The 16,902-nt window shown below is 42.9% G+C and overlaps 1 long non-coding RNA gene across 1 annotated transcript in view; it reads right to left on the bottom strand.

Annotated features, from left to right (window-relative positions):
• The window catches only part of LOC124307307 (uncharacterized), a 79,790-nt gene that overhangs the window by 30,462 nt on the left and 32,426 nt on the right, over positions 1-16,902 (bottom strand). The window lies entirely within an intron of this gene.

The raw sequence follows: 16,902 nt of genomic DNA, 5'->3' as shown, positions 1-16,902 counted from the left end.
GCTGTTCGATAACCATAGACACAGACCTCGCGATGAATTATTTATGATGGGAAAACGCCGGCATCGCAACGGAGAACCTGGTGCTTCCAGTTTCTGATGCACTGATTGCAGATTTTTTCATGAACAGCTTTTACCCAGTGCAGCGGTTGTGTATGTAATTTCAGGCGGAACACGTTCTCGGCGAGTATAAGAGGCGACTGTTGAAGTTAGTGTACGTTTCCGGCTCCTCGTCCGTATCTTTTTGGAAATTCGGTACATCTGGATATCTCCGGTAGATAAGATGAGGACCTCGTCGTTTCTGATGGTTGTGAAATATTCATTGATCCGATCAAAGTGAACTTTACGTCATCGGCATTCGATTGCACGAGTCTGACATCAATTGGTTCGGCTTTGCGCGTGCGACGAAACGCAAGGTTCTCGGTTGAAGAAAACAGACGATATTCTTAGATAATCCGAAAATTAAAATTACACCGGAAAGAACCATCGTAAGTCATGGTACGACACCGATGGCGGTTGAGAGGAAATACATACATGTACCTTAATAAATACGAGTAAAATACGGGTCGGTAGGGGAGGTGGGAGGACCCCCAACCTTCGCGTTCGTTCCCTCGGTCGACCTGAACCTTTTTCACCCTCTTGCGCAACCTCGTTTAATTCTTGGACAAAAGAAAAGTGTATTAAAAGCAGTAGCGTATAGACGGGGTGCCGCCCTTTAACTATTTGTAAGCATCCGCCATGCTGGTTTCATGTCTACCACTCGGCATTTACAAAACACAATTTTCATCCGGCAGGCGGCTCTCCGGCAAAGTTCATACACACGGCTCCGATTGCAGCGTATACCCGGATTTGCCCCGTATACATCCCCGAACGGACCCGGGCGACTGTTGCTTTTTGTTGCAAATAACAGAGACTCACGCCCCACACGCTTGCGGAAATACAATGGATCTCTACCGGATATTAGCGCTGTACATGCGCCATGGTTACAGCGTTTCACGCGCGTAGCAGGATCGCGCGAACACGGCGTGGAACAGACGTGATAAAAGGGTTGATATCTGTCAAACATTGGAGAGGTATACGCCATCCTCACAATCGGTGAAGCAATTGATGACACGGTTTTTGCTACGTGAGCAAATTTATTACTGCTCTTGAAAAGTGCTGGATAATATGAAACAGACTTTTTCTTGTCTTGTACCTATTGATCCCGGATAAAGCACAAAGTAATCGACTTTCTCCTTTTTTCGAATCAAAGCACAACTTGTAGTACCGGATAAGATTAGAAATTGAATAGTTTTGGAGATGCATTAGAAATTGAACGTCAGGCTTTTACTACTTGCAATTAATTTCAATAAACGGATACGAAACTTGAACCTCGTGTATTATACTATAATGAACAGGTTTCCAATCTGTTCTGAACGAAGTACATGCCGTTGCCATGTATCAACTAGGGATCGACGTAATTTATTTTTATACTTGTTTATCGAATCTTTGAGCCACAGCGAGGTCAGTAATTACTCGCCCTTGTTTTAATTATACCTAATCAGGCGGTCTTTGTTGGAGTTTTATACCGTTTGACGACTCGACAGCCTTTTTGTCTTTCGTTAGGTGGCAATAATTTGATACGTCAACGCGACGGCGTACGAACTAATCGAAACCAATCGCAGCTGGAGTTTTGGGATCAACTTCCAAATTGGCTGTCAAAATTTTGTCAGCAACTTGTATAACCTGAACTTTTACTTCAGCCTTGCTCAAAAGTCTACGATATCGTCCTTCTCTTTCTATCAGTAATGAAACTAAACGATCAGAAGTAAATGAAAAAAATTAGTTTCCAACGTATAGCTACGAGAACGAATAGAAGCTACCGGAGTAATTTTGAAAGCGCGCGTGGTTAGTTCGGACAGTGCGATAATAATATTAGGGCATATTAGAATAACAAATGTGTTTGTCGACGGGACAAAGGTTTGTGGGTAACACTAGCCACGATCAGATAAATAGAAAAATAGTTCGGACGTAGGTATAAGGTACCTAACCATCCGGCGAGGTTCACACGAGATTCGAGGTAGTCATCGCCGCTCGGAATCTACGGGGTGCGAAGAAGAGCGGGCGAAAAAATCGGATGGTTACGAGAAACCGGACTCGCTACTGTCAAAACACAATAAAAATCTCTGAAATCACTAAAAACCAGAACCATAGGATGTTACGCGTGGAGACCCGGAGGTACATTGTGCTCCCAAAATGGGCTAAATCGTTCTCGCTTCTCTCTCGTTTTGCTCCAATAATGGGGATAATTGTAACAGAATGGCGAGAGCCATTGTGGCAATAAAAAAAAAAAGGTGAAAGAAAAAAAAAAAAAAGAAAAAGTATTGTAACAGTCGAGAGAGGTTGGACGCGAGTAAGTGGCAGATGTATAGAGGCAACTTGGCACCTATCGAGTGTCCCATAGTCACTGGAACTTTAGATGGGTTTTTATATTCGGCACCGGAGAAAATACCCATATACGTGTATATATATATATATATATATATATAAATATGTGAATAACTGTGTGCGCGTGTGTGTTTAGTACGCGCATGCGTGTTCATTGCAGTGTGTAAATTAGAAGATAGGAGGAAAAAGTATAATAAATTGACGAAAGAAATTAATTTTCATTCGTACAATAGAGAGAGAACGAGTTCTCAGAGATTAACTTTTTTGTATCAATATACCGTAGTGCGAAACTTGGACATTCGTGGACATCCGATCACGCGATCCTGTGTCAGATTGGTTCAGAGGCGTGATTATATGCTTAGAAACTTGGCAGTAATAATCTGAAAAGGGACAATGGTTCGCTAATCCTAGCCAAGAATGAAAAGGGTCGAGCTTTGTTTGCTTATCTTATAATGTGTTGCGGATCACGCGATTTGGAACGGGAATTTGCAGCGGTGTCTCAAACTTCGAGTATTTTTCTGTAATAAAAATATCTAGTTCGTTTTTTTCATAAAAATGGGCCATCCAAAATTCCAAAAATTGATCAACAGAAAAGAAACTGCGCAAAAAATATAATTTTGAAGGGGTTTAATAAGTGACATTTTTTACAAGTGTTCGATATTTAACATATTTAGATTGAATTAATGAATAATTTGATAAATTCCTCCTTGATACACAGTCTACTATTATCAGGCTGTTTTTTATCGCCAGTAGACCGATACTTCAAAAATATTACATTTAAAACACAGATACCGGGTAGACTCACAAAACGTCGCATTAACAGAGAGGTGATGATCCGGAAGAAGAAAGAGGAGGAAAAGATCGACGACTATAATGATTAATCAATAATACGGCTAGAACGGTCAACAAAGAATCTAACCAAAAGCGGTAATTGTCCCAAGACTCCGCCTTCATTTTCGAATATCCGAAGACGAATATTTCAGTGTTTCTGAAGAGATCTCCTTCAAGAACCAAAACGTAAAACACGTTCCTTGTTTTTATTGCCTGTCCATCGACGCAAAGATTAAAATTAAGAATTTAAAAAGTCCGATAACTTTGTGTAATAACAATATAGTCGCAACTTTCTTCACCTCAAGCTTTTGCTGCTACAGTGTGGCTTTAGTCGATGATCCTGAAATGTGAACGTTTCGGTAGATGGGTATACGTAGAGAACACAAGGACCGGTGTTCCTTAGCGCAGGCACACATATAGACGGGGAAAGTTAGCGTAGCCGGTGCGGTGGCGCCACACAGTTTTGATACCGTTCGTAAACTTTCCTAATCGGTTTTCAAACTTCGCAGTAAACGAACCTTATACAGAGAAGCAGACGAGGTGGCAATGTGGATATCTACAGCAGCGTAGTCCCCCCGTGTTGCGGCTTTGGTGATTATGTCAAAGTATAAGGTATCGAGGTAGGCACAGATATTATAAATAAATATGTAAATCATGAATCTGGATATACAAGCTCGAGTATTTGCTCGTATTGCGAACAATTGTTCTAGAATTGACACCAGTCTAGGATCGATCATCGAGTTTGCCTTAGATTCGCTTGGGAACAATTTTAAATTATCAGGAAAGTATGCGAGTTTACACTTAGGTACAACGATACAAACATAGTCTTTACAACTATTTTATACAAGCAATGCGAGAGTGACTATCATGCCTCATCGCCAACACATAAGTAATTATCCATAATGGCAATTTTGGCCAATGGTGCAAATGTGGTCCTTGATGCCATGAATCCACCTTGTATCGTCTATGATTAAATTTTCTTTAACACATCACCTTCAGGTAATGCAATCTTCACAATCCGACCCACCGAGCTAAATAATATCCGAAGTTTGAACAAAGAACGGTTTAATATACCATTCGCATACCATAAATTTATGTAACGCATTTTTGTTATAATGAGCTTGCGATCAACCGGAGCCAAACAAGTTTTGAGCTTCGCTTGAATCGCCGAGCTGGAAAGCAGGCGACAGGCAGCCAAAGGGCGAAGAAGAGGATCTGAGTATCGAGGGATGGGTGAGTTCAAAGGGGGAGGTAGGGGGAGAGGGTTCCTTGGCGGAGTCCATTAGCCTTGATGGAGCTTTGGCGCTTCAAAGGGCTGTTCCGTTTTGACGCCGAGCTGTACGTGTATACGATAATATATATGCATACACACGTATATACCCGCGCAATGTATATACGGGCAAAGGGTGAGCGCCGCCTAAGCACCTTATTTTCCAGCGTAAATATGTCTGTAAAAGCCCCGCGGCCTGGCGTGCTGCTGCGGAGAGATGCTCCTTAAATATTCATAATTTATAAACTTTACCTTCCGTGGCGTATAAAAATTCTCCTCGCTCCGCGGTCCTCGGCTCGACGAAGATCATGTTTTCTGGGGAGGAGGATGTTATTTTTCTCCACCGTCTTAGGAGAAAAATCCTTCTCTTTCTCTCTCTCTCTTTGCACGCGACGTGTGGGAAGGGATTGAGCACCCAACTTACTTACTCACCTACGCATACATGCCATACCTCCGCACACGGGGGGAGCATTTCCGGCAGTCACAATATTGCGGTCGCTCACGCACTAACCGGATAAAGTTCTGATCGAACGCTAGGGACTCTGGAAGCCGCTGTTGGTTTCTGGAGTGCTCCAGGTACTCCCGAAGTTAACAGGCGGTCAAAATCTCAGCGGGAATTTCAGGAGCCGGGGGCAGAGGGCAGAGAAGTGAATCGGCTCGTGAAGTGGTAAGTGTCCTTCAATTGGACGCGTTTTGGAGCAAGGCGCCCGATGTGTTTTGTGTGGTAATAAAGCCGGAACTATATTTTCTTTGTCGCCTTCTCGGGAGAACGGAAAAAGGCTCAGCCGAGGAGCAGCGGAAGTCCTTCGGGACACCTTCTTGATTCCTCTAGGAGGAAGACCACTGTATAACCGAGACGTGACCGCTTGGCCGAGTAACAGGATTACCGTTAACAATTGGAAATATTTCACGCTCCTGAATGCACGGATTTACCAATATTTTGGGTGTTTAGCTTTGTCCTCAACTCGAGGCTCGGCATTGTCGTTCACTGGGGGCGGCTTCGGACCGGAGACCATGGTCGGGGCGTTATTCAGATAACAGAACTGCACGTGGCAAAGGACGTCGAAATTCAAAACTTCTACAGCACTTCACTGCAGCTTTTTTGTCACTTTTACAGTGCGGACTGCCAGGCTGGCGCTTAATAACCGATATCCGTATTGATTTCAAAGTTTTTTCGACACAAGTTATTGGATGAAGACATGTTTTTGCTCAACGTATTCTGGTTTATCGTAAACACGTTTGAACAACGTTGTACGCGATACCTTAAATACCATTTTTACAGAGTTACTTGGCAAAAAGTATGGTTATATTTATGGGAAGTAAGGGTTGAACATGTAATAACATGCATGTAACAAGCCGTTGAGATCTCATACGCTGCAGACATTTCTTCAATACCGATCAAGTTCGGAAGAAAGATTCTCAAATACTTCCGTATGAAGGAGCATGGATTGTTGAACAATACTCTAAAAGTGAAATGAGATTGAAACCGTCCTCAAACTTCATTCGAAGTTAAGATAAGCTATTATGAGTCTCGTCGTAACCATAAAAATGGTTAAAACTACCGTGTCAATGACATTAACTTCATTTGTCAGTAAGAAATTGATAAAATCAACCACGCGACATTCGAACACGTTATCTACTTCCTAAAACCCAATAAAACTTCATAAACCCTGTGGCAGATTTCATTTCAAAAGTTCCATTACACGTGACGTGCGAGTAACAACAAATGACGAAACATATCCATAGGCGGGATACACATTTGTTGTTGATATTAGAAACGTATTCGAATATTGTAATTATATATAGCAGCCAGGAATCCGATGCCAGTGAACGGGACGCACCGGCAACGGCAGTGAGGATTCTTGGTTCAAGGCGGCTGTTGCAACAGCTTCGAGTGTTTTGATAGGTCGTCCCGCGAACAGACAGGACAAAGCACCTTTGGATTCTAAGCGGTATCAATATATCCCCATAACTGACGAAGAATAATATTTCTCGTCATTGTGATGCTTACAATGGCTCGGACGTGATTGCAGCGGTAAGACCGCCAGCGGCGTATCGTGGGCTGGGTGAGTTCACAACTCGATCCACCGACGCAATTCCGTACAATGATTTGAGTCGGCAAGAGAAAAGAAAATGTCATTCGCGCTGGACTAAATTCATTTTTTCAATATTAAATCGCGATATTAGCACGCAGTCGCGTAATGAATTAATAACTTCCAAGACTAGGGAAGTGCAGCCCAATTGCACATCATCACGGAGAGTAGGCAATGGTATAATGTAAATTACATGCGTCTGTGCATCGTGTGCACGCGTTACACACGTCCCAATCGTTTCGTGGCCGGGAGAGTCCTTAAGCGGATTTTAAGGCTCCAACGTTCGGTGAAACGGAATCGAAGCCGAGCGGAGTTCGTGGCTATTATTACATACGGCAGGGCCAAAAACCCCAGACCACCCCGGACCAGCACCCCGAGCTTAACCAACCGCATAAGCACCTCACACGACAACCAAAGGGCTTCGTCCCGGAGTCCCACAGCGCGTACTAATAGATTACACAAATGGTCTTCGCTCGTTGACAGCGCCGAGGGCAGCTTTGAAATATTCATTCGAGGGGATCGCGGCGACTCGACACTCGGGTGAGAATTACATCCACGTGCGTCACTGGGCTCAGGCACTTCGGAATTACCCCGTCGAAGGAAATTTTTCAGCGAATGCTCGAGAATCGACGATGAAAATCGAGACGGGAAAGAAGAAGCACAACGTACGGTAACCTGGATTGGTCTGCGGTAGCGAAACTGTACTGGTCATGGGAAACGGTGTTGGTACCTTTAAAGAATCAATGGTGTATCTTGGGCGAAAGATCCGATAAAAATCGGGCGATGAATGAATCTGAATCGCGGTTGATCAAAGTATCGGTAGAGTTCTCGATAAAATCGGACAGCTGTCGCGTGGCGAACCGCGGTAATATACTAGGCAGATAGGCAACAATGGACGCCCGTAGACGCCAAGTTGCAGCAACAGAGACATATCGTCCGGAATTACGAACCGACAGACAGAACGAATAGACCACGTGCAAAAGGGGTTTTCAGCCTGTAATAACGTCAATAGAATCCACACGCATAATGGATATATGCGAAAGCGAACATGCTGCGGGGGTGTAACTCTGTTTGAAATAATAAACGTTTACCGAAGGATATATGGAGGCTCGTGGCCGGCAAGGACTAGGCAGTAATCGACCCTGGAGCGACCTCTGATTGGATCAGGATTAGGGAAGGAAGGGTTCGTTTCGGCTGGTTCTGGCCAACTGCATTCACATGAAAAGCCCACAGTAGCCTTTCACCCGCTGTTAGGGTTATACGTCACTGTTCGTATTCATTTATTGATGAAACATATTTGCGTCACCGGAGGTCTTTTTGGACAAACAACGCAAGTCTTGACACATTTTTCGCTTCCCTTCTCTCTTCGACTATAAAACAAACATCGTTCAATATTAGTTAATTAGTGTGCTACTCTTCCGATCTTTATCTCACTCAAATGTCAAATTTAAATGAAATTGATGGTAGAGTTTAGAAAGAATGGTAAGAGCAAACAGAAATGTGTGCCGGGCTAAAATTTGCTGCTGATCAATGTCTACCACGTGTGTAGGTTGGAAAATTACACAACTTATCGTCAATACTTTCACAGTGCTTTACTTGAGCCGTCTCATACTTTTTCATGTACAGTAAGGTTCGTTAATGGGATCCCAGTGGCTCACTATTTTTTTGGAATCAAAAGTGGAACCAGTTTTCTTTCCGACAAAATTTTATGTTCCAATGACTAGCGTCGCACGTGACTGGGGAAACAAACGATACGTTTATCACAGACACCACAAATTTCCATAGAAAGCGAGCTTCTTTCGGGTTTGATTCCAAAAAACTAGCAAACCACTGGGAACCTGGAAACTTGAAGATGGAAAAAGCCTCGTCCACCGTTAAGTCGAATCAATCGAAGACGTTCCTTTTATTTCCTTTTATTGTTGGTTAAGAAGAGAGACCGGACTACCCTGGTTGATCATGCCACATTTATCACCGACATTATAAATGCTGTACCGTAAGCAATAACTGTAATTTTGCACGCTCATAGGACAGATGCAGCGCCATACGTGCGTGTCGAGCACAGTGCCCTTTTGGGCTTGGTATATCCACGAGTCCTGAACCAGTCCAGTTTCGAATGTGAGCCGCGTTTACTAGACTGTTACCAGATCCTTTACTTTGCCGAATGAAACTATACAACAGCGTATTTCTCGTATTACACCCACATACTGTTGGGTAATCATCGCGTAATAGCTGCCAATACGTCCCGAGGGTTCGTCAAACGGAGGGCGAGAAGAAGGGGCCGCGTTAAGTCCGCCACGAATCCGCCGCAGGCGATAGCCAATATGCGAGACTATCTTACGATTAGATTCGCCGTCGACACGTCAGAAGCTGACATGACCAGAATTAGACCTACACCTCAATAATTCATATATTCAATTACGATTTGCTGGATTTGCTTCCGCTTTGGCGTTGTGAAGACGATTTTTTACAACAGATTATTCGCTCGTATCGAATATCAATTATTCTCAGGATGTTCGGGATTTTGTGTGCCTGCGGTCAAAGTAGTCTAGATATTCATCATTTGTTTTGTGATGGTACGATTTTACCATTGCGGTATCCAAGCTTAAGTTGAACCTCGTTATGAGTGCAATTAGAGAATTTTTTTTTTCATCTGGGAATAGTGAATGCGTATTCGTATATTGATTCAACGATCTTCTTTACTGATCTGAGCTACTCTACCTTCAACTCAGCCATTTTAAGTGACAGTTTCTCACTATTCCGTATCAAATGGCAAGCTGGTACATATGAAAATGCATTTGATTCTTTCGCGGTCTTTTAGGATTTTGGGAGACTGCACCTTCAGGGATGAAAAAACGTCTCACCAGCGGGGCAAAGGTATTAAAAACTTGAGCACCTCGATTCGTAGAGAATTTTACTGTTTGGGGCGGGCTTTGCTCCGCCATCGAATGCTCCCTGGTACATTGTTGCGACATAGGGAGGATCCTTGGATCTTCACGATTAGCGGTAACACAACTGGTGGCATTCTTGTAGCGAGAATGGAGCTTTCCTTGATGCTGTAAACAACATTTTTCTAGTCCCGATTGAGAATTTCCATATGATAATTGTTAAGCAACTGCAGCTCCCAATGGAAGTTATCAATGATCGTAGATTCTTTCAATCTCCTTGAAATACTTCAAGAGAAAATAATAATTCATGAAAGTTTAGCTGGTGATGAGGAAATTTCTTAAAGGCGAAAGTATCATGAGATAATCTCCAATATTCTGGAGATGAGATATAATTGTTTGCACGGACATTGGCTCGTGCATGCAAAGAAGAAAAATTCGGGGTGTCCTCAACGTGTCTCTCTATAAGTATTACAGAAAGGGTTGATCTAAACGATCGGCGGTTACAAGCGTCAGTAATGACTGTTTTGACAGCGCCTCGTGTCCAGCATTGAAAGAGGTATGGAAGAGCATTGAAGAGACGGTATTGTAGTGCCAACAGATTGGAATCAATATTTACACTGTATTCCGTGTAAGCCATGGATTATCAAGAGATTAAGAGATCCCTCAACCCTTTTTCAATTCGCTTAGCCTGCGTTCTCCGAAGGCGCCGTCTTTCGGAGACCGGATTCTTTACAACTCTTTGCGCACCAGGACGACGCTGCTGCAGGTATACCTGAGTGTACGAATAGATGTGCATGCATGTAGACGGCTTCGATGTGCTTCGGAGCCGCAGACATAAAGCGTCAGGAACGACCGTCCCCATTAGAGTAGGGCGTGCCGAGGACAGTATTTAGTTAGGGATAGCATTGAACGGTGAGCGTTGAGCGGTGCACGGTGAATATTAACAATACATCCCGTGCTACGCTGAGTTCTGATTGTATTCCTTTGTAGCCGAGAGGGCTACGTGTGATTATGATGTCGGTTTAGGGTGGCCCACGCTACAATGATCGCCGGATGGATGTACCATGGATAATTTTGAATTAGGATATCCAGATCTGTGTCCGATGATCTGAGCTCACGTTCCCATGTTCGATACCACCCTCGAAAAGACTGGAATAAAAGTTTAAAGGGAAAGAAAGAGTGATTAGAAAATATTTAGAGACCCAATGAAACATGAGTTTCACAAAAAGACGATCACTGTTTGTTGTTCCACGAGGAAAAAACAAGGTAAACATGACGTAGTTGCTGTACTTGACAATATTTGACATTGGAGCATCTAGTAAACATATTTCAGCTTCCTATATCCAGTATGTATACCAAAGCCAAAGGTGCCGGTTTACTGGCAACGTAGGAGGACAATATTAGAGTACACAACACTTGACTTATGGTTTTCATAGATACTTTGGCCAACAACGGTAATAATCCAGCGCGAGAAAGGAGATATCTACGTTACTGGTCGTTGGTTAAAGCTCGCTGTCGAGTTCGAACCTGGGGCAGATACAGTCCGTGACGACATGATCGGAATTACATACACGGTACAGAGGGGTAGTTTTCTGCGCAAGGGTCTACCAACGCAAGGCCGTTGAGGCACCCTTAGGTTAGGTTATTTAACTCTCCACAGATGGCTCTGCACGTAATTCGAAGGTTCCGTTCAAGCTGCTGGTGAAGCGGACTACAGCTGATCATTTTTTACCGACCGACGATGAGCTATTCATGTTAATTCTCGAAATGCTGGGCCTGTTTTTAGTAGCAAATGATGGTGCTAAGTTCAAAATGAATGTTGGCTTGACCAATTAGGAAAAAATTCATTTTTATGGCCAAATAACCCCTGACAATCTTAACATTACATTGTAAACCTACACGTATTGATATATATCAACAGCAGATATTGTTTCTTTTATCAGAGGATTAATAAAGCTAATTCGTACATGGTTTATTTTATAAATAATAAAGACAAGACATCGTCCGTTGATATTTCTAGTGTCGCTTAAATTCGAACGACGCCGCGACGCTTGCGATTGCCATCCCATATACAAGTCGTTATGGGTCTATGGAATTAAATCTATACCGAGCAGTAGCGTATTTGTACAATTTTGTGCAATGCAAAGTCGATTAGACGGTATTTGCCGCATAATAAACCTATTACGAAGCGGTTTGCATGCGGGTAGCCTAACATCAGTTATTTGCGAGGAAAGGTGGAGTCACTCAACAATAGACCTAGGATCTCTTTATTATTATACTACGCGGCACGCGGCCGTCGTAACTCGCTATTGATGGTAATATTCCATTGTGGCCACAGCCTATTAGGGTCTTTACGACTTTTCGAAGCTGAACGTTGGAATAGTAAATACTTGTTACAAGCTAACTGTTATACTCTCACGAACCCCAAGACCAGCCGTACGATCTCTTTCGCGATCAACACAAGTAAGTCATCGTTCCGTGGATTAGTGAAGACAGACGATATTAGAGTAGGAACAAAAGTAACGAATCATAAACTTATTTTCCACATTCGTTCATATTTACGCAATTTTAACAAATAAAGACAGTTTTATGCTTCGAATGGAGCGTTATACCTTTTTATTCCAAAATGTATGACGTCTATAAAAGTGGACACCGTTTGGTGTAAAATACACCACCGATCAGAGAAAAATGAACAGAATAACATCCATTGGTACTTGTTTTGACAGCGAATAGTGTTAAAATCAACACCAAATGGTGTCGATTTGCAAAGAATGTTTTCGGTGTTACACTCAACACCACCGTGTTAACATTGGTACAAGTACGAGCGGTCGCCTGTTACACAAGCTAAATGATTGGTCCACCTCTCTGTAATAACGCCAATGCTTCCGAATAGATTTGTGGAAAATTAGTACGTGTCTAACAATGCAGCGTCGAAAAGTGCGACATATGTTTCGACCCTGATCTCTAGCATCGTTTCGAGCGGGGATCGCGTATGGTGAAAAAGCCCCAATAAGGGGCGATCGAGTGAGAGAGAGAGAGCGAGAGAGTTCACGCAAGGGGGTTTCACGAACCAGAGCTAAACCCCGTTTAAGTGTTAACTGTGACAACAACCTTGATCTATAACTCTTCCAACCCTAACGACCAGGCATTGTGCCGAAATGAACCCTGCGCACACACTTCAAGTAAGAAGAGGTCCCTGCAACCCTCGAAAAATGATCTCGTTTAACGTGTCCATTGTTGACCTTTGGAGTAAAATGTCTCGTGGATATCGTACTTGATTTATAATTTAATGACAGACATACATATATGCTTGCAAATGTCATTCGGATATTTTTACTTCACACGTCCATTACGAATAGATATCGTTAAGAGATGTCTTCTATTTCTTTGCGCAACTGAATGTGAGACGTAGTTGATTTTAATTCATATGAAATTAGAGAATACACCACTGCTATACTTCCTCCATTCCGCAAGACAGCTTATACTCAGCAAAAGACTGACAATAAATTGTAATAAAGAAATAATCGAAAATCCGTATATACGCTGACTGTGGCAAATGTATCGGATTGGGTTCGCGATTGTTTCAGATTGCTGTTGCGGAGATACACCTTGCGCGGAGGGCTGTAATCTGTATTATCCTCTGACAATTAGTGTTGAGCGGATTTCAGATACACAGATTACTGTTATTACAGAAGTTACTCTCTCCGGCGAGTCTCCTCGACGCAGTCACCCGTAGGTCGCATCATGGAACCACGTGATAATACTCAAGTTCCGTCAGTTCAAATAACCACGATAATAATTTTACCCGTGTTGACTGTGAAGACGTTCAAAACGCTTCCTTGCGCTTCAATTTTTCCAAAACAGTCGTATAGCTGCGAAGCACGGGGATCTTTGGGGAAATAAAATTAACAAACAGCGCTCACGTTGGGGGTACGAATTTACACCCAAGGTGGTATTTTTTTTTCTTTTGTCCGTGAGGGCTTACTCGACGATCTCAAAATAATAGCACTTTGCGTCAAAGTTAATTGCGTATCGAGCCCCGCGATTTCCGTATAGATTACACGTCTAATGGCAAGTCGAGTATGTATGCATAGCAAGCGCAAGTATTAAGTGAGCAAGTCAGGTCGGCCGTTCCGGTGAGGCGTGACTCTGCGCCTCGTCAACGAGGGACGTGGAGGGACACTGGCAACAACTGTCATCCTATTAAACTAATTGACTGAGCAGTATGTTCCCGATACCGCAGTGATTTTAGTTATACGGACGACACGCCGCAACGGACGAAAAATGCTGAAGCATTCTGTTCCTGCACCTATACAGTACACTGTATACTAAACGCACGCATCATGTACACGCCATTATAATTTACAGCCATTATTCGATACCCCGGTATAAATACAAGTCCCGCAAACTTGGCACCCTATTACCGAATTATACACGCATCGTCGCTTTCACAAGCCGATTTTCCCCGTCCCCTAATTCTGGTTCTGATCCTTGTATAATAAATTAAATTCTGACGTCACAGGCACTGACCTTTGACTCATCTTGACTGATTATTCTCGTAGAGTTTTTGCGCATTGCGTAAATGAGTTCTAAGGCATTGGACTTTGTTTCAAGTCTCTTCCTTGAATCTTGTTCCATTGATAGCGAAACTTTCAGCATCCCTGACACGAATACCGTCCTATATGGTTATAGCAATTAATAAGGCAAAGAAATAGCTCCGAGTCCTTTAAGGACTTGTAACTAGTTCGACATGGTTCCTTAACTCCTTGACGTCATTCGAGCTCTACACGTACCGATACCGGAGTGCAGAAGTGCAACATCTCCAATCTGCACGACCTTTTGTAAAGGATACTGCAGTTCCCAAATGATTGTTTCCACAAGCTTCCACCAAATGAAAAAAAATTCGTTGACAATAATTAATCACGTACCGATGTATGACGTACGAAAAAGCTTTTCGTGCAACAGACCCCGTGCCTTTGTTGAAGAGCATCTCGCGGGATACATTTCATGCGTATTCTTATACCGATATATCGAGGATGTGGAAGTGGGCTGAACATGCAGTAGACATGCGAATGCACTTTGCATGCATCGCATACAAGCGCATAAAGGAGAGACACAGTGTAATCCACGGCACGCGACCCCAATGCGGCTTAAGCGAAGACCTTTCTGCAAGGGTCTATTGAAAATATACGTTCAACCACTTAAATCTCCCGTAATAACCCGAGGCCGACGATCCGTCGATCGTTGCTTGTTACTCGTAAAGGTGCAGGGCGTTTATGTGTTTGCACAAAACGTACGCGCGCTCACAAATTATATTATACGCACACGTACGTATAAATCTCGCCTGGTATACTAGCCGGATCATTAAACTTTGCGGTATACCTGATAAAACCAGATTTAATTTTATCACACTGGAAATCAAACTTGTGCAACGGCGTAATTGGCCGGTAAAGCATGTACAGTGGGTAAAACTTTTATGACACTTTACCTATGACAGATAGATACGTGTACACAGTGGTTTTTTTTTTTTTTTTGTATTTCAGTCGCTGTTTCAACTTGAAACCAAACAAAAGAAATATTGTTTTAGGAAAAATTTAATGTATATAACGTTAGACGCTTTTTGTATACACATAGGTATACCTAACGTACTCGACCCTCTTCGATCCCCGAGTCACAGTTTCATACTCAAACTACAAAACCTACCCTATCCACGGTGACTTGCATAAACGCGAACCGGAAATGAAGAGCTTTGATTTAATTAAATGACACGCGTCGATTTGCAAGTACCGTCATACCGAACCTGTATTCAAACAAATTTCATCCGGAACAGAAAACAAAAAAAAAAGAAAAAGAATGGAAACAAACATAGAATGAAACACCAATAAGCGACGTTGATAAAATAATAAAGTCACGGTTCTTCGAATACACGATACATCACGGGGTGCTATAAGGGAGGAAGGGAGGGAGGGAGGGTTGGAGTGAAGAGGAGATACAGCGTGTAACTGACCGTATGTTCGCACATTGTGATTTCTGTATCGAACGCCTCCCTGCACCACCGAATATAATTGGCAGGGGACAAGAAGCCGAGAAGGATATTTATTGCTTTTGAGGGTAGCGGGAATCGTAATAGGCTGTGAAGGGTGGCTACGGGGGAGTGAGGGACACCAGCCTCTTTTGCGGTTCGTCGAATTGTGCTTCCTTAAAAAAATTCACCCGTATGGTACCCACACATGGAGTTACAATAATTTTTCGCATTCAGGTATCACAATTCGCTTTCAATTTCAACCAAAGATATGAGGGTGAAAAAAAAAGCGCAGAACCTAATTTGCAAGATTAATTTCTTCAACGACCTGTAAAAAGTAGCAAATGACGATGATCGCATACAGATGAGCTGATGGATATGTACGATTTTCACAAACTCGTTCAATCTCGATACTGCAATAGTTTGTTCTTCTCCAAGAAATCCCAGGCAGTGTTCAAACCGAAGGAATATTAAGGGCAAAACGGAATTTGAAAAATTATAAAAACACCAACGTAAAAAATGAAACTTCGTAGATCGCAAATGGCTACAGAAATAATGACTTTGTTTATTCACTAGGAGATATTTATTTCCCTAGGACTCGAGGCACGAAATAGACTGTAACGACGTACTCAGATGCTGAAACAAACTAAGTATAAATAACCAATGATGTGACATAAGCTGCGAAGTGCAGGTAGATGAACGAAAATGGTCTCGTTATAGTCGTAGGTTTGAAGTAGGTACACTGTAAAACGTTACTCCTGGAGTTGAACCGATGTGCCATAGACTCCTAAAAATGACACATCTATGTACGTACGTTAAATGGTAATTATCATTTATCGTTGATTACCGAACGCAGAACAGTTTAAGATTCGCTACATTCGTTCCAAAGTTTCTCGATCAAGAAAGGCTCACGATTATACCACGCAATGATAGACCATCTAGCTGTACAGTCGAGTGATAAAAGCGGTACGACAAGCCGCTGAAATAAAAATTCGCAACACTACAAGAAAATACGTGGAACAACGATGTACTAAAGATGTAAAATCTCGTTACGGACAATACATCTGTAGCAAATATGCCAAGTGGAAGAGAGTAGTGTTGGTGGATTCGGTCAAGCATCGGTGTGCGACGTTACCAAAAGCACGGAGAGTACGGCGAGTTGAGGGATGAGTTCGTAGATAGCACGACGACGATGATAATAATAACCGCGATCTTCTGTAAGTACGTGTTTGTAGTTACCCCGAAGACGAGCTAGGAGCCACGAGCCACCCCGTCGGGTCGGGTCGGATCGAGAGACTCCGCCCTGTCGCTATCGTCAGCCAAGGGTTGGTTCTCCCGGGGGTGGCATAATAGGGGGCGGCGCCTCGGCTAACTACC

The sequence above is a fragment of the Neodiprion virginianus genome, chromosome 6, assembly GCF_021901495.1.
Source record: "Neodiprion virginianus isolate iyNeoVirg1 chromosome 6, iyNeoVirg1.1, whole genome shotgun sequence".
NCBI classification, from domain to species: domain Eukaryota; kingdom Metazoa; phylum Arthropoda; class Insecta; order Hymenoptera; family Diprionidae; genus Neodiprion; species Neodiprion virginianus.
Note: the sequence above shows the minus strand (reverse complement) of the source record. Positions and strands in the feature narration are given on the sequence as shown.